Genomic DNA, 20000 nt, shown 5'->3' with positions numbered 1-20000 from the left:
GGGAGAAATAAAATCTTATGTCAGTAGCAAAAGGTGAGCTTATTAAACTCAGTTTTTACGCACTACAGATACCTAGCAAAGGCACGCACTATGTATATACATATATATATATATATATATATATATATATATATATATATATATATATATATATATATATATATATATATATATATATATATATATATATATAGTATAATGTTTGCATGCATATGTGTATGGATATATACAGCAATAAACTTTTCCAAATATTGATGGGCTACAGAGATTGAAAAAGCCTGCAATAACTGCCACCTTCGTAATTTTAACCTCTGAATCAAGGATGCTCCCTTCCGCAGAACCTTATGCTAAATCTGACTGGCCTTTAAACGAATCAGAAATATGCTCTTTTGCTAGAAAGAAGTTCGAAATCTGACTGGCCTTTAAACGAATCAGAAATATGTTCTTTTGCTTGAAATTAGTCCAAATCACATTTAAAAGTTCGTGCTAAATCCGTAAACAGAGCTTTACCAGCCGCAGTGCAGGAAAAAGTCATTTACAATTCCATGTACAATTTCTGTCTCGTTCTGCAAGGAGGTTAATTTTTTCTTGGCCGTTTTTTATCAGTTTTTCGAGATGCAATTTAGTTCACCTGACAGCTTGTCTGTTACACATTATAATTGGACTTCAGCTGGAAACCTATTATTTTCATCGTGTTGAAACGTTTCAGATGTTTTTTTTGTTATTAACAATTTTGTTGTTTTCGTTGCTGTGATTATTGTTATCCTTATTATTTAACTGCGCTTCGTACGGTTCTATCTTGTAGCCTGAGTGAGTAGTAGACATCATAGATTTGATAAATAAAAAAAAAGACAAATATAAAGAAAAACACACTCCTGCGTGTATAGCTCCGCAAGCCTAGAATATGCAAAACATGAAAACACCGATACTAAATAGGTACCTATGGCCTCTTTTTGAGACTCGGGGTTTCTTCGATGTTCGTAGTCAACACTGTCTCCTTTTGAGGTATTTTGTGAGATTTTATGATGTTGAAATTTTCAATCCTTATTTTTTGTTATTGATTGATTTATTTTTTTTTTTTATTTAGTCTTCATATTGTATTCTGTTACGAGGAATTTTAAAATCTCAAACCATGTTTCAGATTAAGTTTTCAGTTTTGTTGTAACGAAAAGTTTGACATTTTCAGAATTAATGTTTTTATAGCATTTATCGTGTTGTTAATTATAATTTTACACATATACATACTGTGTATATGTATGTAGTATATGATTGTATATATACATATACTATGTATATGTGTGTGTGTTCCATCCCGGCTTTCCCCCACAGTTGTGAATGGGTACCAGCGCCAACTAGAGTCACAAGAAAGGACCAGGGGCTGGCAACCTCATTCCAGAAACCTTGCTTAGAATTAGAAGTCTAACGCCCTTCCAGCGCTACTCACTCTAGGGGCGAAGATCTGTGCACAGACATACACACACATACATACATACATACATACATACATACATACATACATACAATTACATGTTTTCACATATACATTAAACAACTCAGTGTCCTGCGATCTAAAACGCCATGTGTATCCATATTTATTTTTTGTGTGTAACAGAGATGTCTCCGAGTAATGTACGCAACCTTCAGCTATCACAGAATCTTGAAATTGAGCATTCAGCGCAGCGTAATATTCCTAATAGTTATGAATGTGATGGAACTGCAAAATTACTCAAATGCAAACATTTATTAATCGAGATCTACTTGTCGCTGTTGGTTCTCTTTGGTTAAGAAAACGCACGGTTGTATAGATCGTTTTTTCCCAACTAAAGCTGAAAGTATTTCCCGGTTCTCGAAGCTGTTTTCACATTGAACACAGTGTAATGACGCTTTCTTTTCGATGTTTTTTTCGTACACGTTAGACGATTCTTTATGGCGTTTTATTGTCAATTTCTCTTATTTTAATTATTTGCCAACTAATGCTGCATGCATCGGATCTTGGGAGCCTTAGCAACCGAATAAATATTTCATCGACCTTTCCTGTCCTGAAAGGCGGTGTAAATGAAGAGAAACTGGCCTTGTCACAGGTGTGGCAGACAGGTGTTCGAGGCGAAGGATGCCAATATGGAATTACCCGTGTTGGGGGCTAGGGTTTGACGGAGTCCTTTTTAAGGTATTTATGATTAATGGGTTGGACATTTTGGCCTTTAAAAAAATATAAATTTTCCTTAAAGTTCAGTGTCATGGGAAATGTAGGGGGATTTACTCTCTAAGGCGTAATGCACAGGTGATAAACACTTGCAGTGATTTGATCATTTATATTTGTTTTTGAGGGTTAGGTAGTCTAAAGATGGTCACGTGCATAGAACGTTGTAATATTCTCCTGACGTGATCGTTATTAATTTCTAATGATCTAACCGGATATGACGTCAGGAGGTGAGTGCAGGAGTCTTTGGACTGCCTTGGGTGTGCTTATTTTGAAGGCGGGTGCCTGGGGTAAGGTTTTATTTTTTCTATGTTAGCCAGTGGGGTTCAGATATTTGTTAGGTTTCAGAAGGTTCCAGACAACTTTTTTTTTTTTTTTGCGTTTGTGTAAGATTTACATAGTGCAAAAAAATTATATATATTTGCATGCTCGTATTATTTTTTCTCTCTCTCTCTCTCTCTCTCTCTCTCTCTCTCTCTCTCTCTCTCTCTCTCTCTCTCTCTTCCTTTATATAAGTTTTGTTGTGTACATGTCTTGTCAGTAATGACTGCAGTGTTCAAGTCATTCAGCAGCTGCATGGTACTTTTATCAAGTATGTGCCGTTTCTCAGCATTATTGCTCTTGTATAGGACTTTAAGGTTGTTAACCGTGGAATTGATTACTTGTTGGCTGTCTTTGGTATACACATAACAAATAAACATTTGGATACGCATTACGTTTCATATAATAAGATATATATGCGTGTCTCTGATTATTAGAGCGTTTATTGCCATGGACATGTACACCTAATTGTGTTATTTGTATATGTATACAACATTCACACCTAATCAGTCACACACACACACACATACACATACATATAAATGTGTGTGTGTGTGCGCGAGTGCGCGTGTGCGCGCTTGTGTGCACAAACGTTTTTACTTATTCTGGGTATACGTGTCACACCAGTGCAAAATAACAACTACCAAGTAGTGTTGAATAAAGTTGCTTCCTCTGTCGTTTCTCTTTGTTATCTTCATTTCTTGAGATACTGTTTTTTTTCACTAAAATGTTACGAAAATTGTTTTTGCTGTTATTGTAATTGCACTAGTTTTGTGGTACGAATGCCGTATCCTTTTTTTAGAGATAAGTTGAAAATAGTTTTTGTCGATTTATAGCGTATAATATTTAGGTATTATTATTATTATTATTATTATTATTATTATTATTATTATTATTATTATTATTATTATTATTATTATTATTATTACGCTAAATGTTGATACCATTTTTCATAAAATGAAATCTGTGATTTATGCTGTTTTCCTGCGTGCAAAACTCGTCTCGAGTTTTACGCTATAGAGATCAAATGAAGAAAACAAATACAGATGAATAAATAAAACGGTGTAAAATATATAAAATGGTGTAAATTGCACCACTTAATGAAACTTCAACAACAGCTGCTCACAAAGTATGTAGTATCGAGCTTTTGTTCTGCGCGTAATTAAGAAAAACTGTTAGTTAAGACAACAAAGGAGATGCGAATTCTCCACCAAGGGTCCCGGAGTTTGTTTTCCGAAGCTTTCTTGCGCGTGGAAACACTTCTTTTGTGTTAATGATGGCTAAAGCAAACAAAAAATTTGCGAGCTTCAACAACAAAGGCGATATTAAAAACGCCGTGACCCGCTTACCTTACATTGTATTCGTAATGTTTCTTGGGTATGGAAACCTTTTTTTATTTTAATTTTACGCGAACGGGAACGAGCGTCACAAAAAAAGGAATAATAAAAAGTGCAAAAGGACAGATAATGGATTACGTTGTATTCGTAATGTTTTTGAGTATGGAAACCTTTTTTTATTTTAATTTTACGCGAACGGGAACGAGCGTCACAAAAAAAGGAATAATAAAAAGTGCAAAGGAACAGATGATGGATTACGTTGTATTCGTAATGTTTCTTGAGTATGGAAACCTTTTTTTATTTTAATTTTACGCGAACGGGAACGAGTGTCACAAAAAAAAAGAATAATAAAAAGTGCAAAGGAACAGATGATGGATTACGTTGTATTCGTAAGGTTTCTTGAGTATGGAAACCTTTTTTTATTTTAATTTTACGCGATCGGGAACGAGCGTCACAAAAAAAGGAATAATAAAAGTGCAAAGGAACAGATGATGGATTACGTTGTATACGTAATGTTTCTTGAGTATGGAAACCTTTTTTTATTTTAATTTTACGCGATCGGGAACGAGCGTCACAAAAAAAGGAATAATAAAAGTGCAAAGGAACAGATGATGGATTACGTTGTATTCGTAAGGTTTCTTGAGTATGGAAACCTTTTTTATTTTAATTTTACGCGATCGGGAACGAGCGTCACAAAAAAGGAATAATAAAAGTGCAAAGGAACAGATGATGGATTACGTTGTATTCGTAAGGTTTCTTGAGTATGGAAACCTTTTTTATTTTAATTTTACGCGATCGGGAACGAGCGTCACAAAAAGGAATAATAAAGTGCAAAGGAACAGATGATGGATTACGTTGTATTCGTAAGGGTTTTGAGTATGGAAACCTTTTTTTTTTATTTTAATTTTACGCGATCGGGAACGAGCGTCACAAAAAAGGAATAATAAAAGTGCAAAGGAACAGATGATGGATTACGTTGTATACGTGGAAACCTTTTTGTTTTACGCGATGAACGAGCGTCACAAAAAGGAATAATAAAAAGTGCAAAAGGAGCAGAGTATTACGTTGTATAACCTTTTTTTTTTTTAATTTTACGCGATCGGGAACGAGCGTCACAAAAAAAAAAGGAATAATAAAAGTGCAAAGGAACAGATGATGGATTACGTTGTAATGTTTCTGAGTATGGAAACCTTTTTTATTTTAATTTTTCACAAAAAGGAATAATAAAAGTGCAAAGGAACAGATGATGGATTACGTTGTATACGTAATGTTTTTTTGGAAATTTTATTTTAATTTTACGCGATCGGGAACGAGCGTCACAAAAAAAGGAATAATAAAAGTGCAAAGGAACAGATGATGGATTACGTTGTATACGTAATGTTTCTTGAGTATGGAAACCTTTTTTTATTTTAATTTTACGCGATCGGGAACGAGCGTCACAAAAAAAGGAATAATAAAAGTGCAAAGGAACAGATGATGGATTACGTTGTATATTCTTGAGTATGGAAACCTTTTTATTTTAATTTTCGGGAACGAGCGTTAATGTACCCAAAGGAACAGATGATGGATTACGTAATGTTTCTTTTATTTTAATTTTACGCGAACGGGAACGAGCGTCACAAAAAAGGAATAATAAAAAGTGCAAAGGAACAGATGATGGATTACGTTGTATTCGTAAGGTTTCTTGAGTATGAAACCTTTTTTTTTATTTTAATTTTACGCGATCGGGAACGAGCGTCACAAAAAAGGAATAATAAAAGTGCAAAGGAACAGATGATGGATTACGTTGTATCGTAAGGTTTCTTGAGTATGGAAACCTTTTTTATTTTAATTTTACGCGAACGGGAACGAGCGTCACAAAAAAGGAATAATAAAAGTGCAAAGGAACAGATGATGGATTACGTTGTATACGTAAGGTTTCTTGAGTATGGAAACCTTTTTTATTTTAATTTTACGCGATCGGGAACGAGCGTCACAAAAAGGAATAATAAAAGTGCAAAGGAACAGATGATGGATTACGTTGTATACGTAATGTTTCTTGAGTATGGAAACCTTTTTTATTTTAATTTTACGCGAACGGGAACGAGCGTCACAAAAAAAAGGAATAATAAAAGTGCAAAGGAACAGATGATGGATTACGTTGTATACGTAATGTTTCTTTTATGGAAACCTTTTTTTATTTTAATTTTACGCGAACGGGAACGAGCGTCACAAAAAGGAATAATAAAAGTGCAAAGGAACAGATGATGGATTACGTTGTATACGTAATGTTTCTTGATGATGGAAACCTTTTTTATTTTAATTTTACGCGATCGGGAACGAGCGTCACAAAAAAGGAATAATAAAAGTGCAAAGGAACAGATGATGGATTACGTTGTATACGTAATGTTTCTTGAGTATGGAAACCTTTTTATTTTAATTTTACGCGATCGGGAACGAGCGTCACAAAAAGGAATAATAAAAAGTGCAAAGGAACAGATGATGGATTACGTTGTATTCGTAAGGTTTTTTGAGTAAAAAATGGAAACCTTTTTTTATTTTAATTTTACGCGATCGGGAACGAGCGTCACAAAAAGGAATAATAAAAAGTGCAAAGGAACAGATGATGGATTACGTTGTATACGTAATGTTTCTTGAGTATGGAAACCTTTTTTATTTTAATTTTACGCGATCGGGAACGAGCGTCACAAAAAGGAATAATAAAAGTGCAAAGGAACAGATGATGGATTACGTTGTATACGTAATGTTTCTTGAGTATGGAAACCTTTTTATTTTAATTTTTCGGGAACGAGCGTCACAAAAAAAGGAATAATTGCAAAGGAACAGATGATGGATTACGTTGTATTCGTAAGGTTTCTGAGTATGGAAACCTTTTTTATTTTAATTTTACGCGAACGGGAACGAGCGTCACAAAAAAAAGGAATAATAAAAGTGCAAAGGAACAGATGATGGATTACTTTGTATTCGTAATGTTCTTGAGTATGGAAACCTTTTTTATTTTAATTTACGCGAACGGGAACGAGCGTCACAAAAAAAGGAATAATAAAAAGTGCAAAGGAATAGATGATGGATTACGTTGTATTCGTAATGTTTCTTGAGTATGGAAACCTTTTTATTTTTTTTACGCGATCGGGAACGAGCGTTTTAGATGATGGATTACGTTGTATACGTAATGTTTCTTGAGTATGGAAACCTTTTTTATTTTAATTTTACGCGATCGGGAACGAGCGTCACAAAAAAAGGAATAATAAAAGTGCAAAGGAACAGATGATGGATTACGTTGTATACGTAATGTTTCTTGAGTATGGAAACCTTTTTTTATTTTAATTTTACGCGATCGGGAACGAGCGTCACAAAAAAAGGAATAATAAAAGTGCAAAGGAACAGATGATGGATTACGTTGTATTCGTAATGTTTCTTGAGTATGGAAACCTTTTTTTATTTTAATTTTACGCGAACGGGAACGAGCGTCACAAAAAGGAATAATAAAAGTGCAAAGGAACAGATGATGGATTACTTTGTATTCGTAATGTTTCTTGAGTATGGAAACCTTTTTTTATTTTAATTTTACGCGAACGGGAACGAGCGTCACAAAAAAAGGAATAATAAAAGTGCAAAGGAACAGATGATGGATTACGTTGTATTCGTAATGTTTCTTGAGTATGGAAACCTTTTTTTATTTTAATTTTACGCGATCGGGAACGAGCGTCACAAAAAAAGGAATAATAAAAAGTGCAAAGGAACAGATAATGGATTACGTTGTATTCGTAATGTTTTCGAGATGAAACCTTTTTTATTTTAATTTTACGCGATTACGAATAATTGCAAAGGAACAGATGATGGATTACTTTGTATTGTAATGTTTCTTGAGTATGGAAACCTTTTTTATTTTAATTTTACGCGATCGGGAACGAGCGTCACAAAAAAAAAGGAATAATAAAAGTGCAAAGGAACAGATGATGGATTACGTTGTATACGTAATGTTTCTTGAGTATGGAAACCTTTTTTATTTTAATTTTACGCGATCGGGAACGAGCGTCACAAAAAAAGGAATAATAAAAGTGCAAAGGAACAGATGATGGATTACGTTGTATTCGTAATGTTTCTTGAGTATGGAAACCTTTTTTTATTTTAATTTTACGCGAACGGGAACGAGCGTCACAAAAAAAGGAATAATAAAAGTGCAAAGGAACAGATGATGGATTACGTTGTATTCGTAATGTTTCTTGAGTATGGAAACCTTTTTTTATTTTTTTATTTAAGTTTTTACGCGAACGGGAACGAGCGTCAAAAAAAGGAATAATAAAAAGTGCAAGGAACAGATAATGGATTACGTTGTATTGTATTCTTGAGAAACCTTTTTATTTTAAGTATGGAAACCTTTTTTATTTTAATTTTACGCGAACGGGAACGAGCGTCACAAAAAAAGGAATAATAAAAAAAGGAACAGATGATGGATTACTTTGTATTCGTAATGTTTCTTGAGTATGGAAACCTTTTTTATTTTAATTTTACGCGAACGGGAACGAGCGTCACAAAAAGGAATAATAAAAGTGCAAAGGAACAGATGATGGATTACTTTGTTTCTTGAGTATGGAAACCTTTTATTTTAATACGCGTTTCAAAAAGGAATAATAAAAGTGCAATGGAAACAGATGATGGATTACGTTGTTTTATGTTTTTTATGGAAACCTTTTTTATTTTAATTTTACGCGATCGGGAACGAGCGTCACAAAAAGGAATAATAAAAAGTGCAAAGGAACAGATAATGGATTACGTTGTATTCGTAATGTTTCTTGAGTATGGAAACCTTTTTTATTTTAATTTTACGCGATCGGGAACGAGCGTCAAAAAGGAATAATAAAAAGTGCAAAGGAACAGATAATAATAAAAGTATGGAACCTTTTTTTATTTTAATTTTACGCGATCGGGAAAGCGTGAATAATTGCAAAGGAACAGATGATGGATTACGTTGTATTCGTAATGTTTCTTGAGTATGGAAACCTTTTTTTATTTTAATTTTTACGCGATCGGGAACGAGCGTCACAAAAAAGGAATAATAAAAGTGCAAAGGAACAGATGATGGATTACTTTGTATTCGTAATGTTTCTTGAGGGAAACCTTTTTTATTTTAATTTTACGAACGAGCGTCACAAAAAAAAGGAATAATAAAAAGTGCAAAGGAACAGAAAAACGTTGTATTCGTAATGTTTCTTGAGTATAACCTTTTTATTTTAATTTTAGCGATCGGGAACGAGCGTCACAAAAAAAGGAATAATGGTGCAAGGGAACAGATAATGGATTACGTTGTATTCGTAATGTTTCTTGAGTATGGAAACCTTTTTTATTTTAATTTTACGCGAACGGGAACGAGCGTCATAAAAAAAGGAATAATAAAAGTGCAAAGGAACAGATAATGGATTACGTTGTATTGTAATGTTTCTTGAGTATGGAAACCTTTTTTATTTTAATTTTACGCGAACGGGAACGAGCGTCACAAAAAAGGAATAATAAAAGTGCAAAGGAACAGATGATGGATTACTTTGTATTCGAATGTTTCTTGGTATGGAAACCTTTTTTATTTTAATTTTACGAATGGAACGAGCGTCACAAAAAAGGAATAATAAAAGTGCAAAGGAACAGATGATGGATTACGTTGTATTCGTAATGTTTCTTGAGTATGGAAACCTTTTTTTATTTTAATTTTACGCGATCGGGAACGAGCGTCACAAAAAAAGGAATAATAAAAAGTGCAAAGGAACAGATAATGGATTACGTTGTATTCGTAATGTTTCTTGAGTATGGAAACCTTTTTTTATTTTAATTTTACGCGATCGGGAACGAGCGTCACAAAAAAAGGAATAATAAAAAGTGCAAAGGAACAGATAATGGATTACGTTGTATTCGTAATGTTTCTTGAGTATGGAAACCTTTTTTTATTTTAATTTTACGCGAACGGGAACGAGCGTCACAAAAAAAGGAATAATAAAAAGTGCAAAGGAACAGATAATGGATTACGTTGTATTCGTAATGTTTCTTGAGTATGGAAACCTTTTTTTATTTTAATTTTACGCGATCGGGAACGAGCGTCACAAAAAAAGGAATAATAAAAGTGCAAAGGAACAGATGATGGATTACGTTGTATTCGTAATGTTTCTTGAGTATGGAACCTTTTTTATTTTAATTTTACGCGATCGGGAACGAGCGTCACAAAAAGGAATAATAAAAAGTGCAAAGGAACAGATAATGGATTACGTTGTATTCGTAATGTTTTTGAGTATGGAAACCTTTTTTATTTTAATTTACGCGATCGGGAACGAGCGTCACAAAAAGGAATAATAAAAAGTGCAAAGGAATGATAATGGATTACGTTGTATTCGTAATGTTTTTGAGTATGGAAACCTTTTTTATTTTAATTTTACGCGAACGGGAACGAGCGTCACAAAAAAAGGAATAATAAAAGTGCAAAGGAACAGATAATGGATTACGTTGTATTCGTAATGTTTCTTTGAGTATGGAAACCTTTTTTATTTTAATTTTACGCGATCGGGAACGAGCGTCACAAAAAAAGGAATAATAAAATGCAAAGGAAAAGATAAGCGTCACAATGGAAAATTTTAATTTTAGGAATAATAAAAGGAATAATAAAAAGTGCAAAGGAACAGATAATGATTACGTTGTATTCGTATGTTTCTGAGTATGAAACCTTTTTTATTTTAATTTTACGCGAACGGGAACGAGCAGTCACAAAAAGGAATAATAAAAAGTGCAAAGGAACAGATAATGGATTACGTTGTATTGTAATGTTTCTGAGTATGGAAACCTTTTTTTATTTTAATTTTACGCGAACGGGAAACGAGCGTCACAAAAAAGGAATAATAAAAGTGCAAAGGAACAGATAATGGATTACGTTGTATTCGTAATGTTTCTTGAGTATGGAAACCTTTATTTTAATTTACGCGAACGGGAACGAGCGTCACAAAAAAAGGAATAATAAAAGTGCAAAGGAACAGATAATGGATTACGTTGTATTCGTAATGTTTCTTGAGTGCAATGGAAACCTTTTTTATTTTTAATTTTACGCGAACGGGAAACGAGCGTCACAAAAAAGGAATAATAAAAAGTGCAAAGGAACAGATGATGGAATTAGTGCAAAGGAACAGATGATGGATTGTATTCGTAATGTTTCTTGAGTATGGAAACCTTTTTTATTTTAATTTTACGCGATCGAAACGAGCGTCACAAAAAGGAATAATAAAAGTGCAAAGGAACAGATAATGGATTACGTTGTATTCGTAATGTTTCTTGAGTATGGAAACCTTTTTATTTTAATTTTACGCGATCGGGAACGAGCGTCACAAAAAAGGAATAATAAAAAGTGCAAAAAGGAACACGTTGTATTGATAATGGATTATTTTACGCGATCAGGAAACGAGCGTCACAAAAAAAGGAATAATAATGTTTCGTTGAGTATGGAAACCTTTTTTTATTTTAATTTTACGCGATCGGGAACGAGCGTCACAAAAAGGAATAATAAAAAGTGCAAAGGAACAGATAATGGATTACGTTGTATTCATACGTAATGTTTCTTGAGTATGGAAACCTTTTTTATTTTAATTTTACGCGATCGGGAACGAGCGTCACAAAAAAAAGGAGCGTCAACAAAAAATTCGAAGGTTAATAAAAAAAGGAACAGATGATGGATTACGTTGTATTCGTAATGTTTCTTGAATGGAACCTTTTTATTTAATTTTTTTAAAAATTGCAGAACAGATGATTTAATTTTACGCGATCGGAACGAGCGTCACAATGAACAGATAATGGATTACGTTGTATTCGTAATGTTTTCTTGAGTATGGAAACCTTTTTTATTTTATTTTTAATTTACGCGAACGTGCAAGGAACGAGCGTCACAAAAAAGGAATAATAAAAAGTGCAAAGGAACAGATGATGGATTACGTTGTATTGTATGTTTCTGAGTATGGAAACCTTTTTTATTTTAATTTTACGCGATCGGGGAACGAGCGTCACAAAAAAAGGAAAATAAATGAAACCTTTTTTATTTTAATTTTTTGCAAAGGAACAGATGATGGATTACGTTGTATTCGTAATGTTTCTTGAGTATGGAAACCTTTTTTTATTTTAATTTTACGCGAACGGGAACGAGCGTCACAAAAAGGAATAATGATAGTTACATTGTATACATATAAAGTGCAAAGGAACAGATGATGGATTACGTTGTATTCGTAATGTTTCTTGAGTATGGAAACCTTTTTTATTTTAATTTTACGCGATCAGGAACGAGCGTCACAAAAAGGAATAATAAAAGTGCAAAGGAACAGATGATGGATTACTCTTGAGTATGAAACCTTTTTTATTTTTAATTTTTACGCGATCGAGACAGGCGTTGTATCTGTAATAATGTTTCTTGAGTATGGAAACCTTTTTTATTTTAATTTTACGCGAACGTGGAACGAGCGTCACAAAAAAAGGAATAATAAAGTGCAAAGGAACAGATAATGGATTACGTTGTATTCGTAATGTTTCTTGAGTATGGAAACCTTTTTTATTTTAATTTTACGCGATCGGGAACGAGCGTCACAAAAAAGGAATAATAAAAGTGCAAAGGAACAGATAATGGATTACGTTGTATTCGTAATGTTTCTTGAGTATGGAAACCTTTTTATTTTAATTTTACGCGATCGGAACGAGCGTCACAAAAAAAGGAATAATAAAAGTGCAAAGGAACAGATAATGGATTACGTTGTATTCGTAATGTTTCTTGAGTATGGAAACCTTTTTTATTTTAATTTTTACGAACGATTCGGAATGTTTTGAGAGCGTCACAAAAAGGAATAATAAAAAGTGCAAAGGAACAGATAATGGATTACTTTGTATTCTGTAATGTTTCTTGAGTATGGAAACCTTTTTATTTTAATTTTACGCGAACGGGAACGAGCGTCAAAAAAAGGAATAATACGCGATCCGAGACGAGCGTCACAAAAAAAAAGGAATAAAAAAGTGCAAAGGAACAGATAATGGATTACTTTGTATTCGTAATTTTTTTGAGTATGGAAACCTTTTTTATTTTAATTTTACGCGAACGGAACGAGTAATGTTTCACGAGTATGGAAACCTTTTTTAAAAAGGAATCACAAATAAAAGTGCAAAGGAACAGATGATGGAATTAGTGCAAAAGAACAGATGATATTCTGTAATGTTTCTTGAGTATGGAAACCTTTTTTTATTTTAATTTTACGCGAACGGGAACGAGCGTCACAAAAAAAGGAATAATAAAAGTGCAAAGGAACAGATGATGGATTACGTTGTATTCGTAATGTTTCTTGAGTATGGAAACCTTTTTTTATTTTAATTTTACGCGAACGGGAACGAGCGTCTTGAGTATGAAACCTTTTTTATTTTAATTTTTAAAAAAGGAATAATAAAAGTGCAAAGGAACAGATAATGGATTACGTTTCGTAATGTTTCTTGAGTATGGAAACCTTTTTATTTTAATTTTACGATCGGGAACGAGCGTCACAAAAAAAGGAATAATAAAAGTGCAAAGGAACAGATAATGGATTACGTTGTATTCGTAATGTTTCTTGAGTATGGAAACCTTTTTTATTTTAATTTTACGCGATCAGGAACGAGCGTCACAAAAAAGGAATAATAAAAGTGCAAAGGAACAGATAATGGATTACGTTGTATTCGTAATGTTTCTTGAGTATGGAAACCTTTTTATTTTAATTTTACGCGATCGGGAACGAGCGTCACAAAAAAAGGAATAATAAAAGTGCAAAGGAACAGATAATGGATTACGTTGTATTCAAAAAAGGTAATGTTTTGAGTATGAAACCTTTTTTTATTTTAATTTTTTTACGCGATGGGAAACGAAGCGTCACAAAAAGGAATAATAAAAAAGTGCAAAGGAACAGATAATGGATTACGTTGAAACCTTTTTTTATTTAATTTTACGCGAACGGGAACGGAGCGTCGTAATGTTTCTTGTATTGTATGGAAACCTTTTTTTTTTAATTTTAATTTTACGCGAAGGAACAGATAATGGAAACGAGCGTCACAAAAAAAGGAATAATAAAAAGTGCAAAGGAACAGATGATGGAAAACTTTTTTTATTTTAATTTTACGCGAACGGGAACGAGCGTCACAAAAAGGAATAATAAAAGTGCAAAGGAACAGATAATGGATTACGTTGTATTCGTAATGTTTCTTGAGTATGGAAACCTTTTTTATTTTAATTTTTATTTTAATTTTACGCGATTACGTTGGAACGAAAGCGTCAATTTTACGCGAACGGGAAAGCGTCAAAAAAGGAATAATAAAAGTGCAAAGGAACAGATAATGGATTACGTCACAAAAAAGGAATAATAAAAAGTGCAAAGGAACAGATAATTGTTTATTGTAAGTTTATGGAAACCTTTTTTTATTTTAATTTTACGCGATCGGGAACGAGCGTCACAAAAAAGGAATAATCACAAAAAAAGTGCAAAGGAACAGATAAATTACGTTGTATTCGTAATGTTTTCTTGAGTGGAAACCTTTTTTATTTTAATTTTACGCGAAGGAAAAACAAAAAGAATAATAAAAAGTGCAAAGGAACAGATAATGGATTACGTTGTATTCGTAATGTTTCTTGAGTATGGAAACCTTTTTTTATTTTAATTTTACGCGAACAGGAACGAGCGTCACAAAAAGGAATAATAAAAGTGCAAAGGAACAGATAATGGAGTATTCGTAATGTTTCTTGAGTATGGAAACCTTTTTTATTTTAATTTTACGCGATCGGGAACGTGAGCGTCACAAAGGAATAATAAAAAGTGCAAAGGAACAGATAATGGATTACGTTGTATTCGTAATGTTTCTTGAGTATGGAAACCTTTTTTATTTTAATTTTACGCGATCGGGAACGAGCGTCACAAAAAGGAATAATAAAAGTGCAAAGGAACAGATAATGGATTACGTTGTATTCGTAATGTTTCTTGAGTATGGAAACCTTTTTTTATTTTAATTTTACGCGATCGGGAACGAGCGTCACAAAAAAAGGAATAATAAAAAGTGCAAAGGAACAGATGATGGATTTGAGTATGGAAACCTTTTTTATTTTAATTTTACGCGACGGAACGAGCGTCACAAAAAAAGGAATAATAAAAGTGCAAAGGAACAGATAATGGATTACGTTGTATTCGTAATGTTTCTTGAGTATGGAAACCTTTTTATTTTAATTTTACGCGAACGGGAACGAGCGTCACAAAAAAGGAATAATAAAAGTGCAAAGGAAAATGTTTCTTGAGTATGGAAAAGGAATATGGAAACCTTTTTTTATTTTAATTTTACGCGATCGGGAACGAGCGTCACAAAAAAGGAATAATAAAAAGTGCAAAGGAACAGATGGATTGTTGATTAATGTTTCTTGAGTATGAAACCTTTTTTATTTTAATTTTCGGGAACGAGCGTGTAATTCAAAGGAACAGATAATGGAAACCTTGAGTATGGAAACCTTTTTTATTTTAATTTTACGCGAACGGGAACGAGCGTCACAAAAGGAATAATAAAAGTGCAAAGGAACAGATGATGGATTACGTTGTATTCGTAAAGTATGGAAACCTTTTTTATTTTAATTTTACGCGATGGGGAACGAGCGTCACAAAAAAGGAATAATAAAAGTGCAAAGGAACAGATGATGGATTACGTTGTATTCGTAATGTTTCTTGAGTATGGAAACCTTTTTTATTTTAATTTTACGCGAACGGGAACGAGCGTCACAAAAAGGAATAATAAAAAAAGGAACAGATGATGGATTAAAAGTGCAAAGGAAACCTTTTTTTTATTTTAATTTTGCAAAGGAAGATCGGGAACGTCACAAAAAAGGAATAATAAAATGCAAAGGAACAGATGTATTACGTTATAAAACCTTTTTTATTTTAATTTTTCGTAATGTTTCTTGAGTATGGAAACCTTTTTTATTTTAATTTTACGAACGATCAAAAAAGGAATAATAAAAGTGCAAAGGAACGAGCGTCATGTTTCTTGAGTATGGAAAATTTTAAACGCGATCGGGAAAGCGTCACAAAAAAGGAATAAAAAAGTGCAAAGGAACAGATAATGGATTACGTTGTATTCGTAATGTTTCTTGAGTATGGAAACCTTTTTTATTTTAATTTTACGCGACAGGAACGAACGGGAACGAGATTACGTTGTCATGTTTCTTGAGTATGGAAACCTTTTTTTATTTTAATTTTACGATCGGGAACGAGCGTCACAAAAAAAAGGAATAATAAAAAAAAGGAACAGATAATGGATTACGTTGTATAATGTTTCTTGAGTATGGAAACCTTTTTTATTTTAATTTTACGCGATGGGAACGAGCGTCACAAAAAGGAATAATAAAAGTGCAAAGGAACAGATAATGGAACGTTGGAATGTTTTCTTGAGTATGGAAACCTTTTTTTATTTTAATTTTGAGCGTCACAAAAAGAATAATAAAAGTGCAAAGGAACAGATGATGGATTACGTTACGTTGTAATTCGTAGATGATGGATTACTTGTAATGTTTCTTGGAAACCTTTTTTATTTTAATTTTACGCGAACGGGAACGAGCGTCACAAAAAAAGGAATAATAAAAGTGCAAAGGAACAGATAATGGATTACGTTGTATTCGTAATGTTTCTTGAGTATGGAAACCTTTTTTATTTTAATTTTACGCAAAAAGGAATAATAAAGTGCAAAGGAACAGATAATGGAACGAGTATGGAAACCTTTTTTATTTTAATTTTACGCGTCAGGAACAACAAAAAGGAATAATAAAAGTGCAAAGGAACAGATAATGGATTACGTTGTATTCGTAAAATGGAAACCTTTTTATTTTAATTTTGCGGGAACGAGCGTCACAAAAAGGAATAATAAAAAGTGCAAAGGAACAGATAATGGATTACGTTGTATTCGTAATGTTTCTTTTTTATTTTAATTTTACGCGAACGGGAACGAGCGTGAGTAAAAGTGCAAAGGAACAGATGAAACCGTAATGTTTCTTGAGTATGGAAACCTTTTTTTATTTTAATTTTACGCGAACGGGAACGAGCGTCACGTCAAAGGAACAGATGATGGATTACGTTGGTAATGTTTCTTGAGTATGGAAACCTTTTTTTATTTTAATTTTACGCGAACGGGAACGAGCGTCACAAAAAAGGAATAATAAAAGTGCAAAGGAACAGATGATGGATTACGTTGTATTCGTAATGTTTCTTGAGTATGGAAACCTTTTTTATTTTAATTTTACGCGAACGGGAAACGAGCGTCACAAAAAAAGGAATAATAAAAGTGCAAAGGAACAGATGATGGGTTGTACGTAATGTTTCTTGAGTATGGAAACCTTTTTTATTTTAATTTTACGCGAACGGAACGAGCGTCACAAAAAAGGAATAATAAAAAGTGCAAAGGAACAGATAAATAATGGATTACGTTGTATTCGTAATGTTTCTTGAGTATGAACCTTTTTTATTTTAAACCGATCGGGAAACGAGCGTTTTTTATTTTAATTTTACGCGAACGGGAACGAGCGTCACAAAAAAGGAATAATAAAAAGTGCAAAGGAACAGATAATGGATTACGTTGTATTCGTAATGTTTCTTGAGTATGAAACCTTTTTTATTTTAATTTTACGCGAACGGGAACGAGCGTCACAAAAAAAGGAATAATAAAAAGTGCAAAGGAACAGATTACGTTGTTTTAATGTTTCTTGAGTATGGAAACCTTTTTATTTTAATTTTACGCGAACGGGAACGAGCGTCACGTAATGTTTCTTGAGTATGGAAACCTTTTTTATTTTAATTTTACGCGAACGGGAACGAGCGTCACAAAAAAGGAATAATAAAAGTGCAAAGAACAGATAAATTACGTTGTATTCGTAATGTTTCTTGAGTATGGAAACCTTTTTTATTTTAATTTTACGCGAACGGAACGAGCGTCACAAAAAAGGAATAATAAAAAGTGCAAAGGAACAGATGATGGATTACGTTGTATTCGTAAGGTTTCTTGAGTATGGAAACCCTTTTTATTTTAATTATATACGCGAACGGGAACGAGTGTCACAAAAAAAAAGGAATAATAAAAAGTGCAGAGGAACAGATAATGGCAAAACTGGGAATTGCAACAACAAAGGAGCCATGAGAACCCTCCATTCTTTTCTCAATTGTTAACGACTTTGCGGTCTCAAGTGTTCATTCAGTCGACCGTCGTCGTCACTTGGCTGACCACCTCACCTTGGGAGGCAAAATTGTTCTGCCGCTAAAGGCCGTTTTATTATCATACGCGTCGATCAAGACATTCGCGGTGGTGAATTTTAATAACCGAGCGATATGCGGATAAAGGTTCGCGGTAGATATAACTGTTATATTATTCGTATGAGTTAGTAACCTAACCATTTTGTGAATGTCATTTTACTGATATTAGGCCGTCTTTTGTATATTGCTCTTTATAGGCGAGTGTGTGTTTGGGAGTTTTCTGACTACAGCACATTTTCGATTTCAGCAAAGGTTTAGGGATGAGGGAACTAGCCCCACACCTCATCTCAAGAATGTATAAAGGGGTCACTTGCCGAGATTGTCTGCGTTCAGTACGAGGTTAGTGTCATTACCAAGACCATGACCTTTGCCATTAAAATAAGTCAACAATGAAATCATTATGGTGGTTGGGTTATTATTTAAGGGAGGAAACATGAGAATGAAAAACGTGGAGAATTTTGTCATGATTATTTTTAAAACATGTACTTTCTATTTAGCCGTAATTAATACAGGTAGTTGCAGTACCTTGAAAACCTGCGGAATTCAAAGCGGGGATCGTTTTTTTTAATTTTGTGGCGCTGTGGCATTTAGGTATCTGAGAGAGAGAGAGAGAGAGAGAGAGAGAGAGAGAGAGAGAGAGAGAGAGAGAATTCGAAACTTTTAGACTGGCAGCGCAGCAATTGTACAAGCTCCTATAGTGCGTCAGCTGGAGGCACAGAAGGACGGAAGTTGTGTGGAAATACTGACAGTAACTGACTCTTCGCATAAATCGTAATACTGTGGTGTAGTGTGTTTGTGTGTGTGTAAATAAGTAAACAAAATATGGAGGGTTATAAAAATACTCCCAAAGATCCCTGAGTAGGACCACAATGGGAGCCGAACAAAACGATGCTAACATGGCATCTCCATTATGCGTACATTCACTCCGCATCTGGCCCCTTTCAGCTCCAGCACGGAACACAAACAAACAAACGTACGTCCAAACAAGCGCCATGGAGTATTCCACCCCGCATATGAGTGTGTGTGCGTGTGGAAATACTGTTAAATGCGTCGACGGTGACCGGAGTCGAGTCAGTCGGCTTTGGCAAGTGCGGTAGTGTGGGAGTCGAGTGTGAATTGTAAACATAGAAGAAACATGACTCCTTGCATTTCCTAAGAAGTAATAAGATTAGTGTTTGAAGATGAAAATAGAATGCGTGCACATAGTGTCAAAAATAAGCATTCCCTGCGAATAGAGTATGTCTTCCTCTGATTCCAATACTGTGTTGGGTCTTAAGAATAAGACCATATTTTAGCGTAATGAAGAAATGGAAGTGTTAATGAAAAATATGAAAAGTTTTTCTTATTCAGTTCAAAGAACGTTCCGCGTGGGAGAGATTTGGGTGTAATTATCCAGTGTTGGGGCCCCGCGTTGTGTTATATTTAATCGAAGGTCGTGGGTCGTTAATTTGGAAATGCAAAAAGGTTTCTTTTTTTGTCTCTTGTTTAATTGCACGGTGTGTCATCTAGGATAGAACGCGGTATAAAGGATAAAAAAAAAAAGGATATAAATCAACTGGCTGGTGAAATACCCAGATTTGGCAGCTGTGGTGAATGAACTGTTGGCCAGTGTTTTGGTTTCTCCATTGACCCCTTCCCCAAATATTATGTACATATACATATATGTAATATATATATATATATATATATATATATATATATATATATATATATATATATATATATATATATATATGTATGTATAAAGATATAATTTATATATATATATATATATATATAAATATATGTATATATATATATATAAATATATGTATATATATATATATATATATAAATATATGT

General features: G+C 33.4%; 1 protein-coding gene across 7 annotated transcripts in view; it reads left to right on the top strand.

Annotated features, from left to right (window-relative positions):
* Window positions 1–20000, top strand: part of Epac (Exchange protein directly activated by cAMP) — a 659154-nt gene that overhangs the window by 255921 nt on the left and 383233 nt on the right. For 3 of the 7 annotated variants that reach the window (XM_067123719.1, XM_067123718.1, XM_067123715.1), the window contains exon 1: window positions 19214–19317. The exons of 2 other annotated variants lie outside the window; for them this stretch is intronic. The gene's annotated coding sequence lies outside the window, so the exon portion shown is untranslated. Of the gene's footprint in view, window positions 1–19177; window positions 19395–20000 lie in introns of those variants that run through there. 2 more of the 7 variants (XM_067123717.1, XM_067123716.1) reach the window with 2 other exon arrangements.

The sequence above is a fragment of the Macrobrachium rosenbergii genome, chromosome 21 (genome assembly GCF_040412425.1).
Source record: "Macrobrachium rosenbergii isolate ZJJX-2024 chromosome 21, ASM4041242v1, whole genome shotgun sequence".
In the NCBI taxonomy this organism is placed as follows: Eukaryota; Metazoa; Arthropoda; class Malacostraca; order Decapoda; family Palaemonidae; genus Macrobrachium; species Macrobrachium rosenbergii.
Note: the sequence above shows the minus strand (reverse complement) of the source record. Positions and strands in the feature narration are given on the sequence as shown.